The sequence below is a fragment of the Bos grunniens genome, chromosome 26 (assembly GCF_055505025.1).
Source record: "Bos grunniens cultivar Pamir isolate PY7600 chromosome 26, Bosgru_T2T1.0, whole genome shotgun sequence".
Taxonomy (NCBI): Eukaryota; Metazoa; Chordata; class Mammalia; order Artiodactyla; family Bovidae; genus Bos; species Bos grunniens.
Genome location: NC_141190.1, coordinates 25245204 through 25270109, shown reverse-complemented (window position 1 = coordinate 25270109; position 24906 = coordinate 25245204). Strand labels below are relative to the sequence as shown.

The 24906-nt window shown below is 43.6% G+C and overlaps 1 long non-coding RNA gene across 9 annotated transcripts in view; it reads right to left on the bottom strand.

Annotated features, from left to right (window-relative positions):
- The window catches only part of LOC147344286 (uncharacterized), a 48934-nt gene extending 34946 nt beyond the window's left edge, over nt 1–13988 (bottom strand). For 2 of the 9 annotated variants that reach the window (XR_015155856.1, XR_015155860.1), the window contains exons 1-2: nt 13702–13986; nt 3885–4077 (exon numbers count right to left, since the gene is read on the bottom strand). This is a non-coding gene — a long non-coding RNA (uncharacterized LOC147344286). Of the gene's footprint in view, nt 1–1375; nt 1640–3884; nt 4078–13701 lie in introns of those variants that run through there. The other 7 variants (XR_015155857.1, XR_015155858.1, XR_015155863.1 and 4 more) reach the window with 6 other exon arrangements.
- Between the last annotated feature and the right edge of the window lie 10918 nt (nt 13989–24906).

Genomic DNA, 24906 nt, shown 5'->3' with positions numbered 1-24906 from the left:
AGTCAGAATCAGTTCAGTCGCTCAGTCATATCCAGCTCTTTGTGACCCCATGGACTGCAGCACACTAGGCCTCCCTGTCCATCATCAACTCCTGGAGTTTACCCAAACTCATGCCCATTGAGTTGGTAATGCCATCCAACCATCTCATCCTCTGCCATCCCCTTCTCCTCCTGCCCTCAATCTTTTCCAGCATCAGGGCCTTTTCAAATGAGTCAGCTGTTCGCATCAGGTGGCCAAAGTATTGGAGTTTCAGTTTCAACATCAGTCCTTCCAATGAACACCCAGGACTGATCTCTTTTAGGATGGACTGGTTGGATCTCCTTGCAGTCCAAAGGACTCTCAAGGGTCTTCTCCAACACCACAGTTCAAAAGCATCAATTCTGTATCCTGCATCAAACCTGAATTCTTGGGGCTGGTGCACTGAGATGACCCAGAGGGATGGTACTACGGGGAGGGAGGAGGGAGGGGGGTTCAGGATGGGGAACATGTGTATACCTGTGGCGGATTCATGTTGATGTATGGCAAAACCAATACAATACTGTAAAGTAATTAACCTCCAATTAAAATAAATAAATTTATATATTTTTTAAAAAATAAAATTATATTAGAAATTAAAAAAAAAAAAAAGCATCAATTCTTCAGCGCTTAGCTTTCTTTATATAGTTCAACTCTCACATCCATACATGACTACTGGAAAAACCATAGCCTTGACTAGATGAACATTTGTTGGCAAAGTAACGTCTCTGCTTTTTAATATGCTGTCTAGGTTGGTCATAACTTTCCTTCCAAGGAGTAAGTGTCTTTTAATTTCATGGCCACAGTCACCATCTGCAGTGATTTTGGAGCCCCCAAAACTAAAATCTGTCACTGTTTCCACTGTTTCCCCATGTATTTGCCATGAAGTGATGGGACCAGATGCCATTATCTTTGTTTTCTGAATGTTGAGCTTTAAGCCAACTTTTTCACTCTCCTCTTTCATTTTCATCAAGAGGCTCTTCAGTTCTTCTTCGCTTTCTGCCATAAGGGTGGCATTATCTGCATATCTGAGGTTATTGATATTTCTCCTGGCAATCTTGATTCCAGCTTGTGTTTCTTCCAGCCCAGTGTTTCTCATGATGTACTCTACATATAAGTTAAAAAAGCAGGGTGACAATATACAGCCTTGACGTACTCCTTTTCCTATTTGGAACCAGTCTGTTGTTCCATGTTCAGTTCTAACTGTTGCTTCCTGACCTTCATACAGATTTCTCAAGAAGCAGGTCAGGTGGTCTGGTATTCCCATCTCTTTCAGAATTTTCCACAGTTTGTTGTGATCCACACAGTCAAGGGTTTTGTTATAGTCAATAAAGCAGAAGCTGATGTTTTTCTGGAACTCTCTTGCCTTTTCAATGATCCAATAAATGTTGGCAATTTGATCTCTGGTTCCTCTGCCTTTTCTAAAACCGAGTCAGAATGGCCATCATCAAAAAAGTCTACAAATAATAAGTGCTAGAAAGGGTATGGAGAAAAGGGAACCCTCCTACACTATTGGTGGGAATGTAAATTGATGCAGCTACTGTGAAGAACAATATGGAGTTTCCTTAAAAAACTAAAAATAGAGCTACCATATGATCCCACAATCTCACTCCTGGGCGTACACCTGGAAAAGACGAAAATTCTAATTCAGAAAGATACACGCACACCAATGTTCTCAGCATGACTACTTACAATACCCAAGTCACGGAAGCAACCTAAGTGTTCATCAACAGATGAATGAATAAAGAAGATGTGCCACATATATACATATATACACATTGGACTACAACACAGCAATAAAAACGATTGAAATAATTCCATCTGCAGCAACATGAATGACCTAGAGATTACCACATAAGCTAAGTAAGTCAGAAAGAGAAAGTCAAATACCATATGAAATTACTTATATGTGGAATCTAAAATACAACACAAATGAACATATCCACGAAAGAGAAATATACTCAGACGTAGAGAATAGATGTGTGGTTGCCGAGGGGGAGCAGGGTTGGGAAGAGAAGGACTGGAAGTTTGACATTAGCAAATGCAAACTATTGTATATATTGTAGAATGGATAAACAAGGCCCTACTATACAGTATAGGGAACTATATTCAATACTTTGTGATAAATCACAAAAGACTATATATATATATATATTTAACTGAATCACTTTGCTATACAGCAGAAATTAACACAACATTGTAAATCAACTATATACTTCAATATATTTTTTTAATCATGCTGGGACAACATGATATCCAAAGGCAAAAGAATGAGTTTGGGCCTCTGCCTCACGTCATATACAAATATTATCAAAATGTGTCAACAACCTAAAATACTTAGAAGAAAATTTAGGGATAAATCTTAAAGACCCTGAATTTTAGAAATAGATCCCTATATATGACAGTGAAAGTATGAACAAAAAAGAAAAAAATAGATTGGACTTCAAAACTTTACAACTCTGTGCCTCAAGGTGCATCATCAAGAAAGTGAAAAGGAAACCTACAGAACAGGAAAGAGTATTTGTAGATTATTTATCCAATAGCTTTCAAAGACAAACAACTCAATTAAAAAGTGGGCAAAAGACTTGAGTAGACATTTCTCTAAGAATATATAGAAATGAGCAGCAACACACACATTAAGTGGTAATCAACATCATTAGTCATTAAGGAATTATAAACAAAACCCACAATGAGATACCATTTCACACCCACTAGGATAGTTATTAAAAAAAAAAAACACACATACACACAAAATCACAAATGTTGGTGAAGATATGGAAAAACGGGAACCCTTGTATGTTGCTGGTGGGAATGTAAAGCATTCAGCTGCTGTGGAAAACCGTTTGGTGGTTACTCAAAAAGTTAATTAGAGCTACAATGTAAATAAGTAAGTCCCTTCAAATTTGGATATGGATATTTGATACAGATCCAAAATAATTGAAAACAAGTACTGAAACAAATATCTGTATACCCATGTTCATAACAGTGCCATTTCACAACACCCAAAAGGTAGAAGCCCAGATGTTCTTCACTGGATGAATGCATAAAAAATTATGACATATGTAGACAATGAAATATTATTGAGCCATATAGAGGAATGAAGTACTGATTTATGCTACAACCAGGATGAACCCAGAGAACATTATACTGAGCCAAAGAAGCCAGACACAAAATATTACATCTTGTATGATTCCATTGATATGAAATATCCAGAATAGTTCAATCCAAAGAAACAGAAGGCAGATTCTTTGTTGTCAGGGACTGGAGGGGACAGGGAAATGGAGGTTAACTGCCTTTTGGAGGTGATAAAAATATTGTAGAATGACAAACAGGTGGTAAAGACACAACATTGTAAAGGTACTAAATTCCGCTGAATCCTTCACTTTAAAATGGTTCATTTTTATCTTGTGTACATTTCAGCTCAGTTAAAAAGAAAAAGTAAACCAGATAAATCAATTTTTGAATTTTTAATAGTTTATTAAAAAACAAAGCTACTGGAAGGTAGAAATCGAATCTCACTCACCTTTATGTGCCCTCACCCCTTGATATTTAGCACTATCTGTCGCACGAAGACAAGAATCAGTGTTTGCCTGAATGAATAAATAATCTGAAGATAAGATACATAAACTATGGAGACTTAGAAATTCCCTAATATCCTCCTTGCTTTCTTCATTTGTTTAAGTGTTTCCTTAGATTTTCTTTTTCCAACTACAAGAGCAATACTCACTGGTTTCTACAAGCCAACAACCAAAGTATGCAAAGCCTTTCCACCACCTGCTCACCCCACACTTCAGCACTGCGGCCTCTGCACTCTCACAAACACCGGTTCCGGCTATTAATTAACAGTCTTGTGTGTATTTTACACTTACAAGTTTTCTTCATGAAATGATGTGTGCAACTCATATCTCAGTTATCATCTTGGTATTAGTATTCCAAGAGCGAATTACTCCTGTGGTCTTCTGTTCGTCCATCTCCTCCCCCGGATGCCGGGGATCAGGAGAGAATGATAAGGAGGCATCTTCCCAGGTCAAAGGTATGAATTTCAACAGCTCCATGCACTGCCTAATTACAGAAAGGAGGAGTCCGATTTGAAACTTTAAATGAGAACACTTAGGCAGTTGAGACATTTGGCAACACCCATTTTCCCTCCCCTAATATATGCTATTCGTTACTTTATAACCACCCCTGCCTATTAGCAGAGACTGTCTACCTCCCAACATAAATTTTATCCAGGATTATTTTGACTTAATTTTTAATTCACAGATAGCATTCCATCACCTCCAAACATTTACTTATTTACAATCAACCCTCTCTATCTTCAGGTTTTGCATCTGCTGACTCAACCAACCACTGCTCTAAAGTATTTGGCGGGAAAAACATCCAGAAAGTTCCAAAGACCAAAGCTTTAATTTGCCATAACCTGGCAACTATGTACATTTTAAATGGTCTAAAGTACACTGGAGGATGTGCATAGGTTATATGCAAACGCTACACTATTTTATACAAGGAATTTCAGCATCCACGGATTTTGATATCTACCAGGGTCCTAGAATCAATCCTCGTGGATATCAAAGCATAGCTGTATTTACTTATTTTTCTTAGTGTCTGCCCCTTGCGCCTCCAGCATGTTACCTCCACAGGGCAGAGATTTTAGCCTGCTCTGTTCATTGACATACGTCCAGCATCCAGAATACTGGCCAGTACATAATAGGTGATCATATGAGAATATATCATATATAAAGTTCTACAAGATCTCCCCTTTTCGGACCTCTTGTAAAGGTCACCTCCCTCTAGAAAAAGTTAGGGGTATAAATTTGGTATATTTCCTCTCCGTCGTGGTTCCCCAGGAAGATTACAGCTAAATAAGGGAAAGTGGTTCCACCCCTGGGTCGGGAATATCCCCTGGAGAAGGAAATGGCAATGCACTCCAGTTTTCTTGCCTGGAGAATTCCATGGACAGAGGAGCCTGGTGAGCTACAGTCTATGGGGTCACAAAGAGTTGGACACAACTGAGCAACTAACACACACACACACACACACACACACAGGAAGAGTTGGGAGTTGACCAGTTGATAAGGTTCTAGCCTGCCTGGAGCTACCAGTTTCTCATTTCTCTGTGTCCCCAGTGAAGTTTAGAAATAACAGTCCCTTCTTGGGAATCATCCCAAGAGAACTGATAAGCCCCTCTACATAATCTCACTGAGTCTTTAGTCCAGCCTTTGGGAGAGGCAGAGGAGGTAGCGCCACGTCTTAGAAAGGCATCTGGGAGGCTTCTGAGTGACACGAGGGAACTGACATCAGAATCCCCAGGTCCAACTGCTCAGGACTATCACCAGAGCCGCACGGAAGCACGCCCTCTCCCTCATGAGGTCGTGTTTAAAATTCCAGTTCAGTGTCCTATTTTTCTACCAGAGCAAGCACTGGTCCCTATTTGGGGACCAATAGACTACAAAACAGAGGCTCAAGGTTTTTTCACGTAGTATTGGTTGGCCAGCGTTTCGTTGACTGTCTTTCAGTTTGGGTTTGTCTGGTGTTTTCTCATGATCAGACTGAGGCTATGCATTTTTGGCAAAAATGCACAGTGGTATTTTTGCACAGAAGTGAAGATGTGCCCTCAGCACAACACTCTTTGTCAGTGTCAAGGTCTTAAGAGGCAAGGAACGACTAAGGAATTGTTGGGGAGTACAGAAAATGAACAGGAAAACAACCAAATGCAATGTGGAGGCCTGGATAGGACCCCGGAACCCAAGAAGGGTATCAGCAGAGATGGTTCTGTGCTAAGGTTGATGTCTTAGTCTTGATCATTGCACCGAGGTTATGAAGTCATTAATGTTAGGGGATGTTCGGAAACTGGTACGTGGAGACACTGTGTGTGCATACTGAGTCGCTTCAGTCACATCTGACTCTTTACAACCCCACGAACTGCAGCCTGCCAGGCTCCTCCATCCATGGGATTCCCCAGGCAAGAATACCAGAGTGGGCTGCCATTTCCTTCTCCATGGACACACTGTACCATTTTGCAACTTTTTCTGTAAGCCTAAAATTCAATATAAAAGATTTAAAAAGATGTGTTGGCTGTTCCTTATTCTCCTCACCTCTATTTATCTGGAAAGAGAGAGAGGGAAAGATACATCTTTCAAGCTCCTTTAGAGATACAAAGGTAGGAACACCCAAGCCCAACCCAAAGGAGACCTAGATGGCTGCCAGTAGCTTCTGGGCTCAGAGGTGGATGACCAATGGAGGGCGGGCTCTTGCTGAAATTCCAAGATATTCCATCTTGGATGCGTGCGTGCTAAGTCACTTCAGTCATGTCTGATTCTGTGCAACCCTGTGGACTGTAGCCCCCCAGGCTCCTGTCCATGGGATCTCCAGGCAAGGATACTGGAATGGGTTGCTGTGCCCTCCTCCAGGGTATCTTCCTGACCCAGGGCTGGAACCTGTGTCTTTTATGTCTCCTGCATTGGCAGACAGGTTCTTTACCACTAGCCCGTAGTTCTTTACCACCTGGGAAGCCCATAGTTTGCTGAAATTTTTGTTCCCATAGACTTAACTATGTCCTGACACAGGAACCTGCAGGACTAGTCTCATTGGTCAAACCCTTAACCCACTTGGGAGGCCTTACTCTCCCTTAATCTGCCTAACCACCCACTTATCCCTTCTGTTTGCTGGGGCCCCACATGCAGGGGTAAGCATTTCAGAGGATTTATTCCCCCTTCCATGTCCTCACTCCAACTCTGACCCAACTTGTGCTTAACATTTTTTTCCATCACTTTAGATGGCAGTGGTGTGCTCCAAGTTGTGTGTGTATGAGTGTGTGCATGTGTATATGTTGACTCTAAAACAAGTGATTTTTCCACTTACACTATATAAATGTCACACCATCAAGCCATACTCAATATTTCTGTAGTATTAGTGAAGTTGAAATCTTGTCATTATCAATTGCAGGTAGCAAAAAATAAAGGACTTCCCACAAACCCCGTCTATAAGCGTCTCATTCATTCAGTAGATATGTATTGGAAACCCCAGCATCACGCACTGTGGAGCAGTGGGGAGCAACTCACTTACAGTCTTCCTTCTACAACATAGAGTAAGTGAACCTTCTTGGAAGGGCCTGAACCCCCTCCCATGACTCACTGGGAGGCCTAGCTTCTTCTCCATCCACGAGATGTATATCCAGCCATAGACATGCAGAAAACAAAGGTCAGGATCGATGTGACAGACATTTTAAAGGAATGGAAAAAGGCAATTCATCACATACAGAAGTATCTAAAAGCAAAGAATTGTGGAGACCATCCTCTGCTCTCATTTCTGAGTACCAAGGCCAGATTCTATCAAGAGAATTAGGTCTCACACAAAGGAGGCCTTTTTCCCCAACTGTCAACCTATTCAGACAAATGGGTTATAACCACTACCTGCTATAACCAAACTAACATGGACTGAAAGAGTTAGCTGCTCAGTCAGGCTCAACTCTTTGCAACCCAGGGACCTCTGTCCACGGGATTCACCAGGCAAGAATACTGGAGTGGGTTGACATTCACTTGTCCAAGGGATCATCCTGACCCAGGGATCAAATTCCAGTTTCCTGCACTGCAGGCAGATTCTTTACTGTCTGAACCACTAGGGAAGCCCTTGGACTAACACAGACTGGGTGTCTTCTAAACAACAGAAATGTCTCTCACAGTTTTGGAGGCTGGAAGTCTGGTGTCAGGGTGCTGACATGGTCAGGTTCTATACCTGCCGAGGGCCTCCTTCCTGATACATAAACAGCCATCTTCCCCATGTAACCTCACTTGGCAGAGCGGGTAGGGGAGATGTCTCAGGCCTCTCCTGCTGCTGCTGCTAAGTCGCTTCAGTCGTTTCTGACTGTGCGACCCCATAGACAGCAGCCCACCAGGCTCCCCCGTCCCTGGGATTCTCCAGGCAAGAACACTGGAGTGGGTTGCCATTTCCTTCTCCAATGCATGAAAGTGAAAAGTTAAAGTGAAGTCACTCAGTCGTGTCCGACTCTTAGCAACCTCATGGACTGCAGCCTACCAGGCTCCTCCGTCCATGGGATTTTCCAGGCAATAGTACTGGAGTGGGGTGCCATTGCCTTCTCCTATCAGGCTACAAATCCCATTCATCGGGGCTCTGCCCTAATGACCTAATCACCTCCTAGAGGCCCCACCCCCTAATACCATCACCTTGGGGTGAGGATTGCAACATAAAAATTTTTAAACAATCAGACCATGGTATTGATTGACCCACCTCAGTCCCCATTTCCTCTTCTAACAGATTAGGTCCTGGGCTCATCCTTACAAGTGGAAATGAAAAATAGGAAATGATTTGGGCCCAACCTGACATGAACTTGACTGTTGAGGTTCCAGACTGCTGTAGGGGAGTGGAGTAAGGAATGCATCAGCCTTGGGAACAGACCCAAGGACCCAGAGAAAGTTTTCAGACCCTGTCTCTCTTTATGGATATAATGAGATAACCATGGTGTTTTGGAGACTACTGACCACAGTCCTGAGCCCCGGCTTCTCCCAGGGTCCACCCCACCCCAGCGGTAGGCTGCTGGGGAGGCTGTGCTGGAAAGGTACTGAGTCAGCAGTGCTCAGAGCCGCCTCCCCTGAATGCTCAGAGCAGCTGCTTAAATGTCTCTCAGCGTGAGTGAGAGGAGCCAGCTAAATTGTTGCCTGACACGTCAGGAGAGGCGGCCGCCCCACATCTGCTCAGCCCTTATTTTTAATTGCTTAATAATAGTGAGTGGGCTTCCCTCCTACCCCACCGGGCAAAGCAGCGTGGGGGGCTTCGACATTCAGGGCCTGGCGTGTGGGCAGCAAACGCAGATGAGGCTGGGAAAATGTCAACCACCTACAGCTTCTCTCCCAATTAATCACAGCACCATATGACAGGGCATACCTCCGAGGAGGAACACTGGGCTGGCAGTGGGGAGAGCTCACTCCAGCCCCAGCCTGGCTACCGAATTAGCCCTGTGACGTAGCTTGAGCAGCTCACCCTCTGGGAGCCTCGAGTTTCCACTTATTTGAAACTTTTTATCTAAAAGGAATGGGGATTGGAGGAAAGGATAAGGTCTCACAGGCGAGTGATTATGGGCTTGTGATTCAGACCACCTGGGTCCACTTCCAGCTTCCACCACCTGCTGATGGTGGGATCCCAAGTCAGAGATCTGAGTTATCTGGATCATAATTCCTCCAATTATTGATACAGAGATGAGCATCACAACAGGATCACACAGCAAGGCGGTTGGAAGGACTTAGAATGGAGCATAACATGAGGTGTGCACTTCATAAAAGTTGGTTGCTATTATTATTCCAATTCTAGTCAACTAAGTTAAGTTCCAAGGGAAGTATTTTCAAAGATGAATAACACATGGAATTTGCCCCCAGATACTCAGCCTTATGGGGAAGACACGCATATGCATAAAATAGCAAGATGGAGGAGGTAGGCTGCCTGTAAGAGAAGGGGTAGCACCATGTGCCGAGGATGGGCGGACCTGTGCTGGGGGCTCAAGTAGCATGGCTGAGCCAGTTAAATGGGCTCCACACACTTAACCCACACAGCTATCCAAATGATGTTGTTCCCATCAACCTCAGAGGGACGCAATCTCAGAGAAGTTATAAAATTTGCCCGAGATCACACCGCTTCTAAGTGTCCAAGATGGGAATTCAAAGTCAAACCTTAGGTCATTTCCCTTCAATTCTGCACCACTGGGGAACTGGTGGGGACTGGCAGTTGCTTCACACAGGAAGTAGCATTAGAGCAGACTAAGCCCCCACATTCGTTATTATAGAAAGGCAGGATTTCTGGGTCATGTCCCAAGAATGTTTCTTAGCTACAAAGGTGAGTTCTTTTTAACTTCTCTGAGCCCCAGTTTCTTCACTTTCTGAATAACAATAGTGCCTACCACAGAGCTCATGGGAGGAATTAAGTGAGCTTACACGTGCAAAGCTCTTAATAGTTCTGTCACAGGGCAAGCACTTGTGTGTGTTAGTCACTTAGTCGTGTCTGACTCTTTGCAACCCCATGGACTGTAGCTCACCAGGTTCCTCTGTCATTGGAATTCTCCAGACAAGAATACTGGAGTGGGTTGCCATTCCCTTCTCCAGAGGATCTTCCCAACCCAGGGATCAAACCTGGGTTTCCTGCGTTGCAGGCAGATTCTTTACCGTCTGAGCCACCAGAGAAGCCACTGTGTCATCCTCATTGTCATCATCCATCCTCAGTGCCCCCTGAGCTGGCAGGACCACCCTTGATAAAAAGGGAACCTCTGTTTTCACAAGGGCTCTCTCAAGACCCTCTCCTAGCAGGTGCCTGAAGTGGGTAGTCAGTCACTTGGTCCTGAGGTTAAGAATCTGTCCTATGCCTGGGGTCCTCCTGAAAACAGAAAAGCCACCGAGAATGACTCACACACGCAATTCTTCAGGCTTTGAGAAAGCAGTCCATGCCTCAGGAAGGATGGGTGACTGGAAACTGAGTCAGGGGCAGACAACAGAAGGGCTGCTACAGATGGGGACTACCAGAAAGGAGAGGGGGTAGAGCTAACTGCCGTCTCCTTCCCAACCCCAAGGGCTCCCTTTCCAATCTGCTAGGAGGCTGCACCCCTCCCACCCCCAGCCTCTGGCAGGGATGGTATACGAGCTGGCCCTCATTAGCATGTGCCGCCAGAGCGCAGGGGGTGAGTGATGGCTCCCCCAGAACAGAGGCGTGTTTGATGTTGGCTTGTCAGCCCCACCATCCTTCACAGAGACCCGGGGCCAAGATTCACATCCTCTGTCAGAGGCTCATCTAATACCCTGAGCTGGCCTCCACGGGGGTCCAATTTGTACACCTTCTCCCTGAGAATGGCAGGCAATTTTTCAGGCGCTGGACATAGGGAACCTGTAGCAATGCTCCGTTTTTCCTTGGGAATATCTTAGGGCTGCAGTCAGGATAGAGTAAGAAGATGGGGAAAGGAGAGAAAGACCTGGAAGAAGTGCATGAACCATAGCCTTTAACCCTTAGAGCACCTGCCCTCCCTCCCCCAGCCACATCTCAGGTTTTCCAGGGAATGTCACTTGGAATAATTGTATATCATTCAGTTATTAATTCAAGACACTAGTCTGTCACAACAAGCAGTTGTTTGCCAAGAGAAAAGGATGCCAAAATCTGATTCCTACGAGAAGGAACATCCTCAGATCAAGATGAAGCAGTCTTGTATTTTAGTTGGAAGCCTTATTTTGCCTCTCTCTTCTGTCCCTCACTTGGGTTGCCATGTCTTTAATTTGCTAAGTCCCTCTGATGTGCTGGGCAGAGGGCTGAGGGTCGGGAGACACGTACAGCTGACTGCGGCCAAGTCTCTGCTCTAGGAGCTCTGTGGACCAGAGCCTGCGACTCTAAGCCTGCCAAGGACAGAGACTAGGTCTGGGAGTGGCTCACTCTGCCCTGTAGTTTCACAGTGCCCGGCACACAGCACAGCCTCAATGGCACTTTTCAATGCTCAATTTTAGTAGCATCTTTCCTGCAAAAAATGACATAGAAGTCAACAGGAATGAAGTCTTATATTCTTTTCTCTCATCTAATTCGTTCCAAGGGAAGAGCGTTTTCCTCATTTACCATTAAGATTCAACAGTAAAGATGCTACAAAAATTGACCCCACACCACACATTCTGTGTGAAACTGATGGAAAGAATTCTGTGCTGGAGGCCACAAGTTAATGCTGGCTTTGCCCGAAGGACCTGTGAAGGTCCCTGTGGTAACTGGGAACCCCCTGGACCACTCAGCCTGTTGCATGTAGGGCCGGCTCTTCTGCCTGATCTATAAGACTGTGAGGCAGAGGGGGCTCAAAGATGCTTTAAAATGGTGGCTCTCAGCTGGGGTCTATAGGTTCTGCTCTTAAAACCTAAAGCTGAGGAATCAAAATGGTGATCCCAGACATGGGGATTTGGTCCACACAGGTACTAAAGAAACCCAAATTTCCAACATTGAAAAATTAAGAGATTTTACATTTTAAACTCTGGATTTCCAGCTGCTCTTGAAAAATAGGAAATCTGACAACACCAGACCAGAAGCTCAGCATGAAAGCCATCTTTTGTAGCTGAAGAATGGCTCCAGCCTTTAGACTGGGCCTGTGCTCTGCAGGTCAGCACGGTTCACACTGCAGTCAGCTTTTCTGTTTTAAGCCAATCACCCCTCTCCCCTCCAGGCCCTGGAGCTGTCTGAATGGGTTAATAAGCCTGAGCAGATTCACTTGTGGCTTATAATGACTGCACATGCCCAACACTATCTAGGAATTCACACTTACAGTTACAAGTGGACTCCCAGGAATTCAGAGGAAAGGGAGTTCAAAATGTTGGGAAAGGTGGAGGGGGCAGGGTGTATGGTGAAGGAAAGGTGGGAGACGTGTGTGGTCCTGCTTGGGGCCCATGTGTAAACCATTCTGGCCAGACTGGGGGCCTGTGCAGGGGAGCTGGTGGGAGGCAAGGCTGGGAATGGCAAGTTGAGCCAGTACCGTTGGAACAAAGGACCTGAATGCCAAGTACTATTATTCTCCGCTTTTCATGCCAAGAACTCCAGATACAACATAGAGTTTAGGGACTAAGGCTGCCAAGCTCGCCCTGCACACACTTCCACCCCCTCCTTCATGATGAGAGTCGAGGTAGGAGTCTCGGCCTCGGGAAACACATGGCCAAGTACAAAGTTCTGAAAACCACCCTCCACCCTCACAAACTCCGCACTCCAGGTTTCCTCCACCAGCCACAAGCATCTCACCCAGACCCAGCAGCAGCAGCAGGCCAACATCTAGGTTGAATCCTACAAAGCACCTCAGGGGAAAGACAGAAAAGAAAAAACCTCCTTTCAGCTTCATTAGAGCTCTTGCTTAACTGAGCTAAAAATAAAACCAATTGCTTTTGCTCTTCTAAAGTGAAAAATCAGTTTTTAAAGGATCAAGATTCTCTCCCTGACTGGAGAAATCATTGAATCAGGACTAGACGGGCTGCCAATGAATTATGAATGTAGTAATCAAGTCTTCTTGGAAGGCCAAAGTCTTGGTTACAAATGGGCACTAAAATTAGAAATATGCTGAAGCTGCCTAAAGCAGACCCCTTTTTGTCATTTTTTTTCAAAGAGGGAAGAGGCACAAACTGCTCCTCCTCAGGTATCTGGCTTGTTCTCAAGCAATGCCCCGTTCTCACCTTTGAAGGAAACATCTGCACAGAAGAGTATAGGAATGCCATCCACACCCCACCCCCAAAAGCCCCCCAATCTCCCCTAATGCTAGTTGTGAAAATGCTTCCTGTTCTCCTCATTCATGATCTGGAATCCCACAAATTAAAAGCATTTAGGACAGTGAGCAGACTCTTCAAATCCAAGAGAGCAGGGATCAGTCGTCTACATCTTGGTAGGTTAACAGTGATTCAGTCTCTCATCGGAACAAACAGTTGAGCCGACAGGATTGGGAGATGGAGGAGACAGAGTGTGTGTGTCTGGAGGAAAGTGAGAAGAGAAGGGCAACACTCAAGGGTGGGGTTCAAGGGAGGACAAGGATGACTAGGGCGGCCTTCTACCCGCCAGCCCTCAACCAGGAAGGAGAAGAGGTCCCCGCAGAAAACTCAAACATGGAGAAAAGCCAACCTAGAGCCAATAGCAATAATAACAGCAACATGCCCTCATGAAAATATGGCACCTGAGAAGGCGTTCCCTTACCTCATTTTGTTGAGGATGGATCCATTTTAAGCAAAAAAAAGGTGGCTGGAAGGCACTATCTTTCCTCAAACCCTTGACCTTTGGTGCGGCCTCTGGAGACAGGGTCAGTTCTAACCACAAGGCTCCCTGAACTGGAGCTGCTTCCAAGAGCTTACTGGTCCCAGCCCTGGAGTGGTGAGTTAGGGGAGGGAGGTCAGGACTCTGCTTCTCCTGGAGCTCAGGATTGAAAGTGAGCCCAGCTCCTTGATCCCTTGCCACTTGCTGAGCACGAACATATGGGCTTAATCAGTGGTTCTCAGCCCTGATTGCACATTAGATTCACCTGGGAGATTTTTCAATGTTGATGCCCAGGTCTTATCCCAGACCAATTAAATGTAGTATCTAGGAGTGGCCCCAGGCATCACTACATGTTACAGCTTTCTCATGATTCTATTACTAATATGCAATCTCGGCTGAGAACCAGACTTTTTTTTATAATCGTTTTTTAAAATTGAAGTATAGTTAATTTACAGTGTTGTGTTAGTTTCTGGTATACAGCAAAGCAGTTCAGATATAGATATGTATATTCTTTCTCAGATTCTTTCCCATTATAGCTTATTATAAGATATTGAATATAGTTCCCTGGGCTATACAGTAGGTCCTTGCTATCTGTTTTATATATAGTAATGTGTCTATGTTAATTCCAAACTTGTGCCTATGTTAATTCCAGACTCCTCATTTATCTCTCTCCCCTTCCTCATCCCCTCTGTTAACAGTAAGTTTGTTTTTTGTCAGTGAGCCTACTTCTGCTTTGCAAATAAGTTCATTTGTATCATTTTTTTCTCAATCCCACTTAGATATGGAATCATATATTTGTCTTTCTCTGTCTAGCTTACTTTACTTAGTATAATAATTTCTCCACCATACAAGTTGCTGCAAATGACATTATTTCTTTCTTTTTTGTGGCTGAATAATATTCTATTGTATATATACCACATCTTCCTTATTCATTCATCTGTTGATGGTTGCTTCCATGTCTTGGTTATTGTAAATAGAGCTGCTATGAACACTGGGGTGCATTTATCTTTTTAAATTAGAATTTTGTCGAGGTATATGCCGAGCAGTGGAATTGCTGGATCATGCGGTAATTCTATTCTTAGTTTTTAAAGGAAAATCTATACTGTTTTCCATGGAGATTGCACCAATTTACATTCCCACCAACAGTGTAAGAAGGGAGAACCATTGACTTCATCATTCCCATCCATCACCTCTTCTCCATCTTCCTGCCCCTCTTCTCACTTCCCAAACCCAGACTGTGGGGCTTCTCTAGCATGAGAGGCTCTGAAGGTAGCAAAGTCTTCATCTCCCAGAGTGGACACTGTATTCTGGAGCATCTCTGTGTAGCACCCAGCTTCCCCACACATTCCAAATCATTCCATTAGAAGACGCCTTTAAGGCACATCTTGGCCAGGGTAGCAGGTAGGATTCATCCTCAAGCCAACTCTGTCGGACCAAAAGTGAATCTTTGGGGCACTATATTGAGAAAATCCTTCTCAAGAGGACATTTCCAAGTTCAGTGGGAAAGAATACCATCTTTAACTTCAATATCAGCTAAGGATACAGGAGAGGAAAATGGGGGTACAGAAGCCTTAGCATCTGTCAAGCCTAAAAAGTTCCTTTTCTGGATTATAGGTAAAAAGAGACCTAGAGAAAGGAAGCCCCCATTATAACATGCCCCCATTAACCACTTCAATACATCACCAAGTTCACTTAATAGGTACTGTCTGTGTCTAACACTGTAGAACCTTGCTACTCAAATGAGGGTCCACGACCATTGGGTTCAGCATCTGACAAACTGGGAGCTTGTTAGAAATGCAGAATCTTGGGATCCACACAAGAGTAACTAGATTCAGATCTGCATTTTAACAAGTTCTCCGGGGCTTCAGCTCCACAATGAATTTTTTAAAGTACTGTTAGGGAGTAGAGAAGATGGGAATAAGAGTGGGCTCTGCCACAGTCCAGATGAGGAATGCCAAAAAAAAGTCAAAAAAAGAACAATGCTAAGTCTTATAAGAGAACAAAAAAATGCTGCTGAGCCCACAGAGGGGAGAGATCTACATAACCACAAAAGCACAGAAGGTTTCAGAGAGAAGAGAGGCTTTGGGCTGAGTGACACAGGATGGATGGAGTTTGCATAGGCAGCTAGGGTCCTGTCACTCTTGGGCAGCTCGCCCCTCACTTTTTTTTTTAACTTTTTATTTTATATTGGAGTATAGTTGATTAATGGTGTCACATTAGTTTCAGGCATATAGCAAAGTAAATCAGTTATCCATGTACATGTATCTCTTCTTCAAATTCTTTTCCCATTTAGGTTGTTACCTAACACTGAGCAGAGTTCCCTGTGCTATACAGTAGCTCACCGTGCCCTCTCCTCTCACCCTCTCCTTTTCCAAAGCTCCAGATGTAGATCAACTGTTTCTAGTGGGAGCCTTCTCTTCTCAATGGACTTGGAAGCTTCTTGAAGCCAGAGACGGATCTTTCCCCTGCCCCATCTCCTGCATACGTTCACACAGGACCAGGCTCAGAAGGAACACTCCAACCCTTTAAAAAAAATAATAAATGATTGACCAAATGAACAAGGAAGGACTGAAGCCAGGCCTGTAACAACACAGACCCCAGATCCATAAGGGAGGTCCATACCCACTTCCCCAGATTGACCAAGTGAGACTAGGCTGGTACCCCAAATTATCAGACTATGACTTTAGAAAACTTTCTCTAGAAACAAAACCCTCACTTAGGTCTGGTTTGGCTGTGAATACGTTGGGGCCCCTTTATTCTGGAAGAAAATTCTGTGGTCCCAACATTCAATGCTAAACCACAGAGGGAGAGAAGCAGAAAATAAGGCTTAAACAGATGGGGTGGGACCCCTGCCTGAAGCTTTATGGAGCAGGGCTAACACTCTGCAGGGTTGGTTTCCATAGTCAAGATGTTCCCTCTCATATAGCACCCTCCAAAGGCCCTGGCCAGCCAATCCACAGACCCTATCCACCTCCAGCCCATCCAATAAAGTTAATATACTCTGCAGAGAGTAAAGAGATGTGCAGTATAAAGTGTTATATCATCCTGTATGATGAGAAAGCCTCAAACAGAGCTTTAGAGTCATGGATATTTTCCATATATTTATTATTTCACAGTCCTGCTTTTGTAAACTCTACAAAAAAAAAAAAAAAAATGGAGAATGCAGGCTCTGGGGTGATACTACCTGTGTTTAGATCCTAACTCTGGCACTTTTCAGCTATTTAACTAAATAACTAAAGCAAGCTATTTAACTTCTCTATACCACAAGATCCTTATCAATAAAAGGGAGATAGTAATAATAACGCCTATACCACAAGGGTGTCTTGGGATTAGAAGAGCTAATGCATAAGTGAGTTCTTGGTGAAAAAGTGAAAGTGTCAATCGCTCAGTCATGTCCAGCTATTTGAGACCCCCATAGACTGTAGCTCACCAGGCTTCTCTGTCCATGGAATTCTCCAGACAAGAATACTGAAATGGGTTGCCATTCCCTTCTCCAGGGGATCTTTTGACCCAGGGATTGAACCTGGGTCTCCCACATTGCAGGCACCATCTAAGCCACCAGTACACACTACATATTCAATAAAAGTTAGTGATTAGTTTCTGCCTTTGGCTCCTGCCCTGCCCCTTCCTTCTAGACCCATCTCATTACACATGTCTCCCCTGCGCCCACTCAGTGAACATGACCCCTGCATGTCCAGTTTATCCCACGGACATCATCTAGGCCTGGTCTAAGGTAGCACCTCATGTTTCAAAGAAAGCAATACCCTCTGATACTTGACTCTTTACACCAATTATTCCCTTAGAGTTCAGTTCAATTCAATTCAGTAGCTCAGTTGTGTCCGACTCTTTGCGACCCCCATGGACTGCAGCAAGCCAGGCCTCCCTGTCCATCACTAACTCCTGGAATTTACTCAAACTCATGTCCATTGAGTCAGTGATGCCACCCAACCATCATCCTCTGTCATTCCCTTCTCCTCCCACCTTCAATCTTTCCCAGCATTAGTTCAGTTCAGTTCAGTCACTCAGTCGTGTCCAACTCTTTGCCACCCCATGAACTGCAGCATGCCAGGCCTCCCTGTCCATCACCAACTCCCAGAGTTCACTCAGACTCATATCCACCGTATCAGTTATGCCATCCAGCCATCTCATCCTCTGTCGTCCCCTTCTCCTCCTGCCCCCAATTCCTCCCAGCATCAGAGTCTTTTCCAATGAGTCAATTCTTCGCATGAGGTGGCCAAAGTATTGGAGTTTCAGCTTCAGCATCATTCCTTTCAAAGAAATCCCAGGGCTGATCTCCTTCAGAATGGACTGGTTGGATCTCTTTGCAGTCCAAAGGACTCTCAAGAGTCTTCTCCAACACCACAGTTCAAAAGCATCCATTCTTCGGTGCTCAGCTTTCTTCACAGTCCAACTCTCACATCCACACTTGACCACTGGAAAAACCATAGCCTTGACTAGATGGACCTTTGTTGGTAAAGTAATGTCTCTGATTTTCAATATGCTATCTATGATGGTCATAAATTTTCTTCCAAGAAGTAAGTGTCTTTTAATTTCATGGCTGCAATCACCATCTGCAGTGATTTTGGAGCCCAAAACAATAAGTCTGACACTGTTTCCCCATCTATTTCCCATGAAATGATGGAACCAGATGCCATGATCTTCGTTTTCTGAATGTTGAGCTTTAAGCCAACTTTTTCACTCTCCACTTTCACTTTCATCAAGAGGCTTCTGAGTTCCTCTTCACTTTCTGCCATAAGGGTGGTGTCATCTGCATATCTGAGGTTATTGATATTTCTCCCAGCAATCTTGATTCTAGCTTGTGCTTCTTCCAGTCCAGCGTTTCTCACGATGTACTCTGCATATAATTAAATAAACAGGGTGACAATATATAGCCTTGATGTACTCCTTTTCCTATTTGGAACCAGTCTGTTGTTCCATGTCCAGTTCTAACTGTTGCTTCCTGACCTGCATACAGATTTCTCAAGAGGCAGGTCAGGTGGTCTGGTATTCCCATCTCTTCCAAAATTTTCCAGAGTTTATTGTGATCCACACAGTCAAAGGCTTTGGCATAGTCAATAAAGCAGAAATAGATGCTTTTCTGGAACTCTCTTGCTTTTTTGATGATCCAGCAGATGTTGGCAAATTGATCTCTGGTTCCTCTGCCTTTTCTAAAACCAGCTTGAACATCTGGTTCATGGTTCACACATTGTTGAACTGGCTTGGAGAATTTTGAGCATTACCTTACTAGCATATGAATGAGTGCAATTATGTGGTAGTTTGAGCATTCTTTGGCATTGACTTTCTTTGGGATTGAAATGAAAACCAACCTTTTCCAGTCCTGTGGCCACTGCTGAGTCTGTGGTCCCTTAGGGTATATTCTCAATAAACTTGAAGGTATTTGATACTCTAATTTAATCTAAAAAGAAAGAATGCATTTTAAAATAAGAATAAAATATACTAGATAACTAATAAGGACCTACTGTTTAGCACAGGAATTCTTCTCAATGCTCTGTGTAATGACCTATAAAGGAAAAGGATCTAAAAAGAGAGTGGATGTATGTATATGTATAACTGATTTACTTTGCTGTACAGTGGAAACTAATACAACATTGTAAATCAATTATATAGAGGAAAACAATAGAATGGGAAAGACTAGAGATCTCTACAAGAAAATTAGAGATACCAAGGGAATATTTCATGCAAAGATGGGCTCAATAAAGGACAGAAATGGCATGGACCTAACAGAAGCAGAAGATATTAAGAAGAGGTGGCAAGAATACATAGAAGAACTGTACAAAAAAGATCTTCATGAACAAGATAATCACGATGGTGTGATCACTCACCTAGAGCCAGACATTCTGGAATGTGAAGTCAAGTGGGCCTTAGAAAGCATCACTATGAACAAAGCTAGTGGAGGTGATGGAATCCCAGTTGAGCTATTTCAAATCCTGAAAGATGACGCTGTGAAAGTGCTGCACTCAATATGCTAGCAAATTTGGAAAACTCAGCAGTGGCCACAGGACTGGAAAAGGTCAGTTTTCATTCCAGTCCCAAAGAAAGGCAATGCCAAAGAATGCTCAAACTACTGCACAATTGCACTCATCTCACATGCTAGTAAAGTAATGCTCAAAATTCTCCAAGCCAGACCTCAGAATATGTGAACCGTGAACTTCCTGATGTTCAAGCTGGTTTTAGAAAAGGCAGAGGAACCAGAGGTCAAATTGCCAACATCTGCTGGATCATCAAAAAAGCAAGAGAGTTCCAGAAAAACATCCATTTCTGCTTTATTGACTATGCCAAAGCCTTTGACTGTGTGGATCACAATAAACTCTGGAAAATTTTGAAAGAGATGGGAATACCAGACCACCTGACCTGCTCTTGAGAAATCTGTATGAAGGTCAGTAAGCAACGGTTAGAACTGGACATGGAACAACAGACTGGTTCCAAATAGGAAAAGGAGTACATCAAGGCTGTATATTGTCACCCTGCTTATTTAACTTATATGCAGAGTACATCATGAGAAACGCTGGACTGGAAGAAGCACAAGCTAGAATCAAGATTGCTGGGAGAAATATCAATAACCTCAGATATGCAGATGACACCACCCTTATGGCAGAAAGTGAAGAGGAACTCGAAAGCCTCTTGATGAAAGTGAAAGTGGAGAGTGAAAAAGTTGGCTTAAAGCTCAACATTCAGAAAACGAAGATCATGGCATCTGGTTCCACCACTTCATGGGAAATAGATGGGGAAACAGTGGAAACAGTGTCAGACTTTATTGTTTTGGGCTCCAAAATCACTGCAGATGGTGACTGCAGCCATGAAATTAAGAGACGCTTACTCCTTGGAAGAAAAGTTATGCCCACCTAGATAGCATATTGAAAAGCAGAGACATTACTTTGCCAACAAAGGTCCATCTAGTCAAGGCTATGGTTTTTCCAGTGGTCATGAATGGATGTGAGAGTTGGACTGTGAAGAAGGCTGAGCACCGAAGAATGGATGCTTTTGAACTGTGGTGTTGGAGAAGACTCTTGAGAGTCCCTTGGACTGCAAGGAGATCCAACCAGTCCATTCTGAAGGAGATGAGCCCTGGGATTTCTTTGGAAGGAATGATGCTAAAGCTGAAACTCCAGTACTTTGGCCACCTCGTGCAAAGAGTTGACTCACTGGAAAAGACTGATGCTGGGAGGGATTGGGGCAGGAGGAGAAGGGGACGACAGAGGATGAGATGGCTGGATGGCATCACTGACTCGATGGACGTGAGTCTGAGTGAACTCCGGGAGTTGGTGATGGACAGGGAGGCCTGGCGTGCTGAGATTCATGGGGTCGCAAAGAGTCGGACACAACCGAGCGACTGAACTGAACTGAAATCAATTATATTCAGATAAAATTTTTTTTAAAAATCAGAAGGACCTCAGTTTGAATTCCAGTTACTCCACTTACTTTCAAATATGAATCTTGGACAAGTTTCTTAAACTGCATGACATTCAGTCTCCCCACTTAAAATAAGTCATAGCTTTTACCTCCTAGGAATATTATTAAGATTAAGTGAACCACTGAGCATCAAGTACATGGAACACAATAGACAGTCAATGGAAGCAAATTGTATAATGACTTTTCAGTTTTCTTTTAAGGATTTTCAATCTCCTCCAAGCAAGAGTCAGCATGTTTTGCTACTGTGACTTTCAAATCATTTTAGGGAGCAAAATACTCCCATTAAAATAAATCAAACAGATAAAATTGGTCCCATCATCCCCTTCCCTCCTGAAGGGTCTCTTGAGACACTGTCTCTGAACCCTTAGAAAACTACCTGCATAAGATAAATTGGAAGCCTTAAATTCTAATATCTGTTATTCCACTAACTCCCAGAAAGACCTTGAACAAGTTACTTCTGCTCTCAGAGCCTCAGCTCTCTCACTATTAAAATGGAGAACTTAGGTATGTGATCACTAAAGACCCTTTCACTTCTTTATAACTCAAGGAAGATTCTGGTTACTGGATCTGCTGATTGGTTTTCCTGTCTTCTCCCCACACCTACCTCAATCTGTTATGCTGAGTAACTGTTTATTGGCACTCTATGAGACAGCTATAGCCCCATCACTAGGGTACAGCTGGTTTTATTAAAGGAAGCAATATAATCATGTGTTGCTCCACACCTGGGCACTTGCGTGTGGCAGAACATTACATGCGACTATCAAAAGAAGAATTAGTCAAGGGCCTGGGAGTGAGGCTATGGCTTTAGCTAGATGGTGAACGAAGCAAAAATGGCATGCCTACCTTTGTCCAAAGACCCTGAAGTATCTTTCAAAATGGAAAGTCAGGAGCTGAGTTCCATGGGACTTTAAAGACCACGTTGCTTCTCTTCAAAATATCCTTAACCTCCCAACTATCTATTATAAAAGAAGATGAACATTTACAAATTACCTGGAGACTTTCATTACTGTCTGGAGAGTATATTACCTAGAAGGCGAGTTGTCCAATGTTGAGTGAATGGCAAGAAGTTGAGTGAATGGCAAGAAGTTGAGCATGAGAAGGCAAATTCTCACAGGGATGGCAGACAGGGGAAAGAAAGTAGCAGAGGGTCTGGCCTAAAACTTAATGAGTTTGAGTCAAGCGTAGATCTGGGCAAGATGAATGCCAGAATAAAGCCAAAGATCTTGTCATTTCCTCAAAGGCTGTCTGTCCAGATCTACACACAAAGCAGAATGAGGCTTAATGAGAGGTTGAAAATAAGGCTGTAATTGTGAAAATACAGATAAATCATGGTGCGTAAAAAGAGTCCTGAAACACTTTCAGGTCTTGCCTTTAACATATACAAAACAGAGTATACCTCTCAAAAATGGTAGTAGAATCAAGTGGAAAAAAACATATATACATATATTAGAGTCCTATGAAACAATGATTGTTGTTGTTTTTCAGTCACTTAGTCACATCCGGCTCTTTGCAACCCACAGACTGCAGCATGCTAGGCTCCTCTGTCCTTCACTATCTCCCAGAGTTTGCTCAAATTCATGTCCATTGAGTCAGTGATGTTATCTATCTCATCCTCTGCTGCTCCCTTCTCCTTTTGCCTTCTATCTTTCCCACCATCAGGGTCTTTTCCAATGAGTTGGCTCTTCGCATCAGGTGGCCAAAGTATTAGAGCTTTAACTTCAGCTTTAGTCCTTTCAATGAGTATCCAGGATTGATTTCCTTTAGGATTGACTGGTTTGATCTCTGTGCAGTCCAAGGGACTCTCAAGAGTCTTCTCCAGCACCAAAATTTGAAAGCATCAGTTCTTTGGCACTCGGCCTTCTTTATGGTTCAACTCTCACATCTGTACATGACTACTGGAAAAACCATAGCTTTGACTATATGGACCTTTATTGAAACAGTTACATGTTTAATAAACATAAGATGTTATTTATTAAGGTATTGGACCTAAGTAGTGCTTGTGATCAGCATCAGAGACAGATGACAGCTGAGTTAACTGCCTTTCAGATCTTTCTCACCCTCCTAGGCACATCCAGGATTGGCCTTATCCTTGAAATAAATCTTAAGATTCATTTGTCAGGATAGGCCCAAACTGCCTAAAATGCTTACTCAACATATGAGTCATGCAATATATATGCAACATTTCTTCATAAATGAGTAGCTCAGCAGGTGAGCTTACCTAATGGATGGCAGAGTTAATTCCTCAATGCCCCCTTGAAGCTGAGGCAGGAGCCATGGAACACATCAACAGAAGATGACCTAGAGCAGAGGTCAGCAAAATTCTGTGAGGGTCAGATAGTAAATATTCTACGCTTTGCAGGCCATACAATTTCTGTTGCAACTGCTCAACTCTGTCGTGGTAATGCAAAGGCATGCACGCTCAGTTGCTCAGTCACGTCTGACTCTTTGTGACCCCATAGACTGTAGCCCACCAGGCTCCTCTAATGGGATTCTCCAGGCAAGAATACTGGAGTGGGTTACCATTTCCTTCCCCAGGGGATCTTCCCAACCCAGGGATCAAACCCACATTTCTTGCCTTGGTAGGCAGATTTTTTTTTTACCACTGAGCCACCTGGAAGACCCATAATGCAAAAGCATCCATAGTCAATTTCTAAACAAATGAGTGTGACCATGTTCTAATAAAATTTTATTTATAAGAAAAGTTGATGGGATGGATTTTTCCTATAGGCTGTGGTTTACTGACCTCTGATCTAGAGAGCCAGTTTGAATCATTTTAGGCAGGACTGGGTAACGCTTTACCATCATGCACACAAATTTGTTGGATATAAGGGATATTTAAGACATGTGAATCATCCTTTCATTATCCTGAACCTCAACTTTGGCCTTTATTTCAGATAACCCTTTGGGGGAGAGCTTGGGTAGTCCTAGCTAGAGAACGTAGAAAAGATCAAGAAAAGGCAAAAGGAAAAGAAAGAAGTTGAACAGTTATGAAAAGTTAGTAGAGAACTATGGACATATGGAGTCTTAGAGTTGGCCTTGCAAGAGACAAAACACTTCAATTGATAGACATATTTCCATAGAAAACAACAAGATTGGACCACTGAGAACTGAACGACAGAGGGAAACCATGACTGCAGTAGAAGCAGCTTGAATCAAATACAAGGAGAGGCTCGACATCAATAAGGCATTTACTTTAAGCTAGGACCAGCACTGGGAGTTTTGCAAATGTGATTGTGTTTAGTCTTCATCACTCCTCTCCAATAGAATATTACTTATACTAAAACATTAGAGGTCTCAGGGCAGAGAAATGATGTCACTTGCCCAGGGAGATGCAGCTGATGAGTGTGGACACCAAGATGACAACCGAGAAGAATTTAACATCAGAGCCCACACTTGCCCCTCCCCTACTTCCCATTTGCCTTAGATTCCAAACCCTGAGTCACTTAAGGGGATCGAGGGCTCATTTCTGTGAGGCTCCAAGTCCAGAGGGTGGACCCTTTCCTCTTCAACACCTTCCCATTTCAACCGGGCCATCCTGGCCAGTCTCAGCTCTCTCCAGAGCCTTCTATGCAGCTACCCAAATGGGGAATGACTGGGAACCACTCTCTCATCCTGAAGACCTTCTCTATCCCTTCTGTGCAGGTAATTCTGTGACCTTCATTAAGTCCCCTGGAGAGAGCAAGGCTCAGCAATAGACACTGAGGGGAATGGGCCTGG